The sequence below is a fragment of the Amblyomma maculatum genome, chromosome 7 (genome assembly GCF_055883805.1).
Source record: "Amblyomma maculatum isolate TAMU_Amacu chromosome 7, ASM5588380v1, whole genome shotgun sequence".
NCBI classification, from domain to species: Eukaryota; Metazoa; Arthropoda; class Arachnida; order Ixodida; family Ixodidae; genus Amblyomma; species Amblyomma maculatum.
This window is the reverse complement of record NC_139350.1, coordinates 56,324,452-56,332,931: the sequence shown is the minus strand read 5'-3', so window position 1 is coordinate 56,332,931 and position 8,480 is coordinate 56,324,452. Positions and strand designations below refer to the sequence as shown.

Genomic DNA, 8,480 nt, shown 5'->3' with positions numbered 1-8,480 from the left:
TGTTCTGCGCTGTTCTGGCACGAATTTGACATACCGCCGCCGCGATACAGTTGGGCTGTGAGCTCTGGTGCCTGCAACGCCTTCTTTTACGCAAAACAGGTATACTGGGAGGCCATGCAAGCCGCGGGCTCAAAAAAAGAAAAAAAAAAAAAGAAAAAAAAAAAAACGAGCTGAGCAAAAGTGAGATGAAAACAAAATTGCTGTTGCTTTGTCCTTATAGATATTCAAAGGCTCCTAAGAACTTCACTGCATTATTGACAGCGAGATAATGCCAAAGCTACACTAGAGCCATGCAGCACCTTATAGTGCATGATACTGAGCTTATGTCTTGCACTGAAAGCTCTTACCATGTTCTTAGATTATCATATTAAAGTAGCTTTAAACCCATGTTTGTTAATGCAGTGATAGCCATAAATTGAATCTAGGGCATCATGCTCACATACAAGGCTTCTGATAACCGCCGGTCACATGATGTGGGCTATAGCAGAAACCTGTACCTGGTCATCTTACAAACATTTGTGCAATTGATGCTTTTAATGTGTTGTAAAAGTTTTTGTGTTCTGTTTCTGTATGGGAATGCTTTCCTTATTGAAGGCTAACATTTGGCTTGCTACAGCAAAACCTGTACCTAGTCATCCTAAAAACAGCACCGCAGTTGGTGCTTTTAGTGTGTTGTAAAAATATTTGTGTTCTGCTTCTGTATGGCAATGCTTTTCTCGTTGAAGACTAGCATAAGGCTTCCAAAAATTTTTCAGATGCCATTTGCTGTAGCCGATTTCATAGGCCAACAGGAAGCAGCACTTTGAGCATGGAAAACTCATCCACGGGGGAAAAACAGCAACATCCCTTTGCATTCTCATTTCTTTGGTATGGCTAAAAGTGAGTATTGTATCATTATCTATATTATTAATATTGAATCATGATTGTCAGTGTTGAAGTTGTTTGAGCGTGATGATTTTAAACACACAGGACATCCCTTCGACAGGTTTTAGCTTGTTTACATGTAGGATGTAGAACTGGTTTCAACAAACTTTATGCAGCAAATTCTTTTTACATTGTCCACCATGTTACTTTTTGTCATTGTCCATTGAAGTAAATAACCATTATTTTACGTTTACACTGTCGTCCACTCCTAGCTTGAATGGGAAGGTGTGGCATGCAGTTTGCAAAATAGCAATGCATCCGTCACAGCCATGCATCAAGGATAAGTGGCTTGTGCGTAGAGGGACCAGTCGCTCCAGCTTCACGTCATCTGCCTCTTTGCTCCGGTGTGCAGACGTGCATTGAGGCAAAGTGGTTTATGTGTAGAAAAACCAGGAGCTTCTTTGTCACATCTGGCTGTTTGTTACGGTGTGCAGATGCTCATCGAGGCAAAATGGCTGATGTGTAGAGGGACCAGGAGCTGCTGCTTAACGTCCTTTGCCTCTTTACTACAGTGCACAGCCGTGCATTGATGCTAAGTGGCTTGTGCATGGAGGCCCAGCAGCTGCAGCTTCACGTCTGCCTCTTCGCTCAGGTACGCAGGTGCGTATTGAGGCAAAATGGCTTATGCATAGAGGGACCAGGAGCTGCTGTGTGGCGTAGCCTGTATATTTGCTATGGTGCGTATCGAAGTACAGTGGGGGGGACTCGTGTAAAGGTACCATGAGCTGCTGCGTCATGTCGTCTGCCTCTTTACTATGGTGCGCAGGCATGCATCAAGGCAAAGTGGCTTATGCGTAGAAGGACCAGGAGCTGTTGCTTCACATCTGCTATGATGCGCAGCTGCGTATTGTGGGTGGTGGTGGAAAACATTTCCATCAGATACAAATACAGGAGGTTACGCACTAGCTGACCCTGGGGGGGCCTGTCCTGACAAAAACAAGGGGTCCCTAGTTTGGAACCCCAGTGGCGGTAGAGGGACTAGAGGCTGGTACTTCACGCTGTCTGCCTCTTCGCTACGGTGTGCGGCTGCGATGGATGCAGTGGCATCTCGAAAAGTGCATGCCACGCACTCGCATGTTCAGCCTAAGAGTGGGCGACTGTGTACCTGCTATAGCTTTGTTATTCATAGAATAAAGCTAGACCAAGTTGGATAAATTATAGCTCACCTCATATGTGGTCAGCAAAGAAAAGCCACTCCAGATAATCTGGTGCATTTACTGCCATAGGATTGTTATTCATATACATGCTACTGACAAGTCAGATTCTTCATCAGAAATGCCAGAAAAACAACCAAGGGTGCGTCTGTAATAGTCTAGATTGCTCTTTCTCTGCAGACTTGAGTCAGATGTGTGTTCCATTGCTGTGGGTGGGACAGGTGTGAATCTGATTTTAAGCTTGCAACAAGTATGTTATTGTAGTTTAAAGGCAAAACGGTACTAATAATCGTAGCCCCCCGTGGCCTTATCCCCTTTTAATAGTGTTGCCAGACACTGGGTTATTAGTTTACTCTGCACTGTTTCTGTCTAGTTAATGTGCAGAGATGTACAATATATTTATATAATACTTGTAGTTGTCGACTTTGCACTTAGAAACATTGTAGCGTTATCTGATGTGTTGCTTTCATTCTTTTAATGATTTCTGTAAGGGATCGGTGGGTATGCTAGGCATCATTATACAGTCTACTCTTTTTGGGTCACTTGTTCAATGCCCAGCTGCGGCCGTCTCCCACTTGCCCTCGGGCAGGAGGCGGGGAGATGCGCACAGAGAGGCAGCTACAGTAGCTACAGTGCTTAATGGAAACGTAGGCAGAGATGGAAAGAAGTCCCTTCTTCTGAGGACTTTGCTGTCGCACTCGAAGACGCGGGGACAGGCAGTTCTCGTTGCTGCGTCATGTAGGGGGCTAATTTTTATTTAAGGAGCTTTACGAACAGTATACACCAACTAAGGGGTCCTTAGTACGCTGACTGGACCCATCACTCGGAGGCAGCACAACTTTGAAATGCGCACCTCTTTTGGAAGAACTGCTTATCGTTCAAAGAAAAAACACTCAATTTGAAGGGTGTAAGGCCCTCTTCCTTGTTGGGGAGCCCACAAAAGTGACAATTATTCAGTGCAGGCGCGCTGAGGGGGGTTTCGTTGAGGATTCCAACCCTGGATGTCAACAATGGTGGGAGATGGCGGCGTTGAGAAAGGGCAAGTGTGTAACAGTGACGGTATGATGCGGAGCGGGAGGATGTGGGTTGGCTCTTCTGATGTGGTCCGCAATGGTGCTGACTCGGACGCCAATAATTGCCCTGTAAAAAGAGCCGCCAAGGATGCAAGCTTTGGGCAATGGTTGCGCACGTGGAACACCGTTTTAATGGGTTCCAATTTTTTTTTTCTTTTTTTTATTTCCTAGGGGAGAGAGTTTGGCATGTGACCTAGTGAGCCAATCATTTCGAGGTCCATTCTCTAAATTCCGTTTGTTGTGAAACGAATTTGTTGTCCTTTTTGCATTGCTTGTATTAGGGAGAGGGTGAAGAACCTTATGAAAGTGGAAAGACATGCCAAAATGTTTGTTAGCCAGTCATGTGTGAGTTCGTTGTCATTGGGGATGAGAAATCTGGGCGGAGTCCCGAAGTTAATGAAACGGCCCCGCGGCCTGGAGAACTCGTTCTGAGCTTGATTTGGATCTCATTCCTCTTCAGCATAGATCATGGTCATTGTTTCACCTGTTGTAAATACGTACATTCATGTATAAAATTTTCAGTTCATCTTCCTCTCCGTGTGCAAGTTGTTGTGGCCAGATGCAGTAAATTCACTATTTTCATTTCTATATAACATGCCTTTCTGAAGATGGTGAGCTCTTTTGTCCAATCCTGTAAGAAAGCAGCAAAGCACTCCCAAATCTTTCACAAAACTGTGTGATATCTTTAATGCTAACTGCGGCTTGGTGTCACTCAAAACATGTAGTTGAGGTAGATTTCTTCCCCACCCCCCCTCTTTTTGTTCGTTCAAATGAGGACGGCATTCAGTTGTAAATGGCATTCAGTTGTAAATACTGAATGCCAGGTTCTGGTCAAACTACATTTGTATCTTTTGTTATTCTGCATGGGTTTTGCTGCAGTTATATGACCTTTCTATATAGAATGTGACAGTTCTGAATGGAGATGCATGCATACAGTGCCATCTGGAAAAAGCAATTGAGAGAAACTGGCAGTTGCCCTTGGAGATGTGTAATCAAAGTTCAGCACAGATAACTTGAATTTCATTTTCCCTTCTATTGCAGGAGGAGCCCAACCTGCTCTTTCCATCTTAAGCCTGAAAGACCAGCAACAGCTGATCGAGCAAATGCACAGGATAGTAACTGCTCCTGGAATCCCGGCCTGCGGAGGCCGCCCACAGAGAACTCGATCATCTCTTCGCTAATTCCGAAATATTAGGTTTCAATAAATACCTTTTCCTCCACCACCTCCCCAAGGGAAGAGCTGTCACGGCCAAGGATAATTAAAAAAAATTATTCAAGTAGATTCTTAATACTCCAGTTGGCCTGCATTTTACCGTGCCATTCCTTAACATCGATATTTTTTTAGTGTAGACTATTTATGCATGCAGTTTTTGCAATAAAGCCAAAAAAAATGCTTTTTTACAACCTCGCATTCTGGTATGCCTATGCACTTCGCATGTTTTCAGGAATGGTGCATTTGTGTAAAGCTCAGCTAGCATATGTGCCTCTGATGGAAGTTTTAATTGCACACTGCTGTTCAGTGCTTTGTGTGTGAAAGTAAAGCAGACAACAGGAAACTTGAACCTGTTGCATATTATATTGTCTGCTTTACTCTCACGACAAAGGCATTGAGCACTAGTATGTGACTGAAATTTCCATGGCACATGCTTGCTGAGCTTTACACGAATGTTATTGGTAAGTTTTTACACCAATAGTGGGCCCTGCAGGCAAGTTCCGGGAAACGTCCGAATGTCCGCCTCCGGCTGCCCGCCGGACGTCCGTGGGACGCGATCCGGATCCACGAACGATAGTCCGACGGACGTCCGCTGTACGTATATCGAACATAACCGGACTTCCGTCGGATGTCCGAAGGTCCGAAAGCGGACGTCCGTCGGTCGACCGTCGGACGTCTATGGCCGTCTGGGTGACAGTGTGTAGCACAGAGTGTATACACAATCAGGCGCTACAGACAGCACCTATGTTGTGTACCTTTTCTGTGTCCCTCGATTGTTCTTTTGCGCTACGCATATGTCATATGGATGCAGTTATATATTAGGCGCATGTTTCACCGTAAGCGCGGCATTACCAACGAGCTTCATCGCGATGAACCGGCCGCGTCTCGATCGTGCATATTGTGTATCTGAGAAAAAAAAAAAAAACTTCGTCAGCTTCTTCATTCCAAAAGATGGTGACTTCGGCAAAACCTTGTGCAACAGGCCGCGATGTACCTTAGCCGCTGTAAGTAAAGGTTCCTCGTGTGTGCTCTGCTGTTTTTTTATTTATTTTTTTTTAATTCAAATACATCACGGGCTCCGATTGGAGTATTATGTGAGGGGGGTTACATAACTGGGGTGCGAAACAGAAGCATGTAGAAGATGGTTTTTTTAACATCGTTATTTTCAAAACGTTAACATTTACCCTCCACACCTTGTGCCCAAGACGGCACCAAAAAGGAAGGAAAGAAACATATGCGAGCAGCAACCAGCTCGTAAACGCCATAAGCGAGACGCAGGGACTAGACCCGGCGATTCGGGCTCGGAAATCAACGAGGGCTGCTGTTTTCTCGAAGCTGGCTTTCAAGACTGCAACGACTCCTCCGGCTCCACTGAAGCGGGCATTGTGGGTGAACAGAGTGGCAGCCAGGCTACACTGCAGACACCTAACCACCACGGAGGCCGTCATCCGTTTGAGGACATTCTCATTCCGGTTACATGGATGCGGATACCTTCCGTGGATGACAGCCTAGCTTATGCTTAAGACCCAATAACTTTGAAAAGATGAAGGTTGACCTTGCATTCCAACTTTTTGGAGATGAGGTTATTAAAGGACTTTTTTTGCACCGGCGGCATGTGGAGACTATATACACTCGGGTGCAACCAACAGAATACTTCGTCAAGCTAATCAATCGCCTGATACGAGTAATGACCTCCAGGATAACCAAGCGTGCACTTAAGCCGGGTAGCCCAGACATGCGTTTCTTGGAAGACTTTTTAGGATATCTGGACAAGTGGGAAGAACATGCCAGCATTGCCTTCCACTCGCATTGTCACCTTTGATTAAACATGCTGCCTTTGTTCTATTAAACCGAATCTGTGTTTCGTGACTTGTATTCTTTGAGTTTGAATTCCTCCAAACGCGAAAGCTCTCATGTGCGTTTACCGGGTTAGCGTGTGGCTCACGTACCAATTGAGCTTTCAAGTTCGAGCAATCTTCACAAAGCAATTCGATATTAACATTAGCATGTTAAAACGTTATATCAATCCTAAGCTCCTGAAAGAGCTCTAAAACAAAGTATTAAACGTGAGCCAAAGCAACGCGCAGCTCCCTTTCCAACTCTCAGCAGCGCGGCGCAATGTGCGCGAGAAACCGGCTCGCACCCTCTCGCACCACAGCGCCGCTATGCGGCCGCCGGCGGCTTTCATTGCTATGCGAGCCATGCCCAGGGTTGCCAGATTTGGCTACTTTACGCCAAATTGGCTACTTTCTGAGCCGCCTGGCGGCAAAAATTTTGGGTTGGCTACTTGGCTACTTTCTGGCTACTTTGAAAAATTTTCGCCTATTCCAACGAGCCCGTTTGCGCGCTGTTCAGGATGCTCATTTTTATAGATAGACAGATAGCAAATCTATTAACGGTAGCGCTGCAATAGAACCAACTGTGCATGGTGACGACTGTCCCCACCCTGTTTCAAAGGGGACGCTCTTAACATCTAGTCACTAAAACCCCTTGATAATTTGAAAGTAGCGACACTCTCTCCCGCGCCGCGCTTTCCTCCTCAATTCTCCTAGCGCGGGGCGGCTGCGAGCTCTGCGCACGACACGCTTTTTCTACCTGGCGCCCGCCGGCCGGCCGCAGCAGTCAGTGAAGCGCGCGTTTTTGGTCCAGGTCTGCGCTCCAGGATCTAGTACTGCCTCTAACTTTGTCTGTGTTTGTTTTTTTGTTGTTTTTTTTTAGCGTGAACTCTGTCACCGCGGTACAACTTCGCAAAACGAGAAAACGACCCAGGCTGGTGTTTTGAACTTTAAGATCAGAGAAAGTCAAAGCGGCCGCTTAGTCTATTTCGCTACTTTCAAGCTATCTTGGCTAAGCATAGTATATGTCACGTGATAAACCTTTAGTTTGGATCATTGGTTAATTATACACTTATTTTGACCAACTACGGGCCAAATTAAATGATATTTAGTAAACCGCACTTGAAACCCAAATTTGCACTGCAGCATCGAGTCATATACCGTTGGAAAGCTTAGGCCAAGTGTAATGACACTATGGTAGTTAGCGATCCTCATTAATCTGCGTTAAATATTTATTTTGTATAAAACCAAACTTTGAGCTAGACGATCAAGTCATACCGTTGAAAAGCTTAGGATGAATCCAAATGCTCTGAATTAGCGATCCATATTAGCGTTAGTGAGCTATATGCAATCAAAACCATATACCTTTCATATACTGAGTCATAGACCTTTCGAAAGCTTAGGTTGAATGCAAATCAGTTGTGCTAGGTATCGAACCGAATTAATTAGTGCTAATTATTTAACTGCACTTAAAGCCAAATTTTGCATTATAGATGGCCAGCAAAGGGCAAGTGTAAACGCATTATGCTAGCTAGCCAAACTTAGATAAACATCACAACAGAGCTAACACACTAACTAGGCTTACCACGAACTGCTTCGAAATGTTTTTCTTTGTCCGTGCATATTTGCGTGCAGTAGGTCTTATCTAGCGTGCACCCGCTGACAATAAATTAGTCATGAGTGCATCTTCCGTCCATAGGTTTGTCTCATCAGTGTGAAAGTGGCTTTTGCACTCTAGTTTGTTCACTGAATAAAACAGTTGCGCACTTTCAATGCGATCAAGGAGCGCGGACAACCATTCATTGACCGCAATTCGCCGAACATTATTAGGCACTGGTGTCAAGAAAGCTTGCGAATATACTTGGTATACCTATGAAAGAATGATTTCTATATCTCTAGGCAAGGTAAACGCCTCTCGATAATGTAATATTATACTTGAGAAACCGAAGGTTCCCGTCCAACGCCTAGTAGTGATGATCAAAAAGAAGTGTGTGTGAACATGTGAACACCCCCTGCACATTGGCCGTATCCTTGATAAACCCAAACCATGATTGAGGTCAACTCAACTATTTACGGCAGGCCTGAACATCGCACCTGAGTGGTTGCAGTTTCGTTTCGTCATGTTCTCCTTTTGTAGCCATTGTTTGAGACGTCCAACTCCACTAACATTTTATACTTACATTTTCGTGGACATAATTTTATACTGTTTCTAATCATCACAGAGAAGTTTCTGATAACATGTGTGTTTATCTGGTCAGTTTAGTTTTGTTTGTTTATATAA

General features: G+C 44.7%; 1 long non-coding RNA gene across 1 annotated transcript in view; it reads left to right on the top strand.

Annotated features, from left to right (window-relative positions):
* LOC146183304 (uncharacterized) overlaps positions 1 to 4,962 on the top strand; it is a 5,923-nt gene extending 961 nt beyond the window's left edge. Inside the window, exons 2-3 of the long non-coding RNA XR_014708762.1 lie at positions 756 to 879; positions 4,193 to 4,962. This is a non-coding gene — a long non-coding RNA (uncharacterized LOC146183304). The remainder of the gene's footprint in view (positions 1 to 755; positions 880 to 4,192) is intronic.
* The last annotated feature ends 3,518 nt before the right edge of the window (positions 4,963 to 8,480 follow it).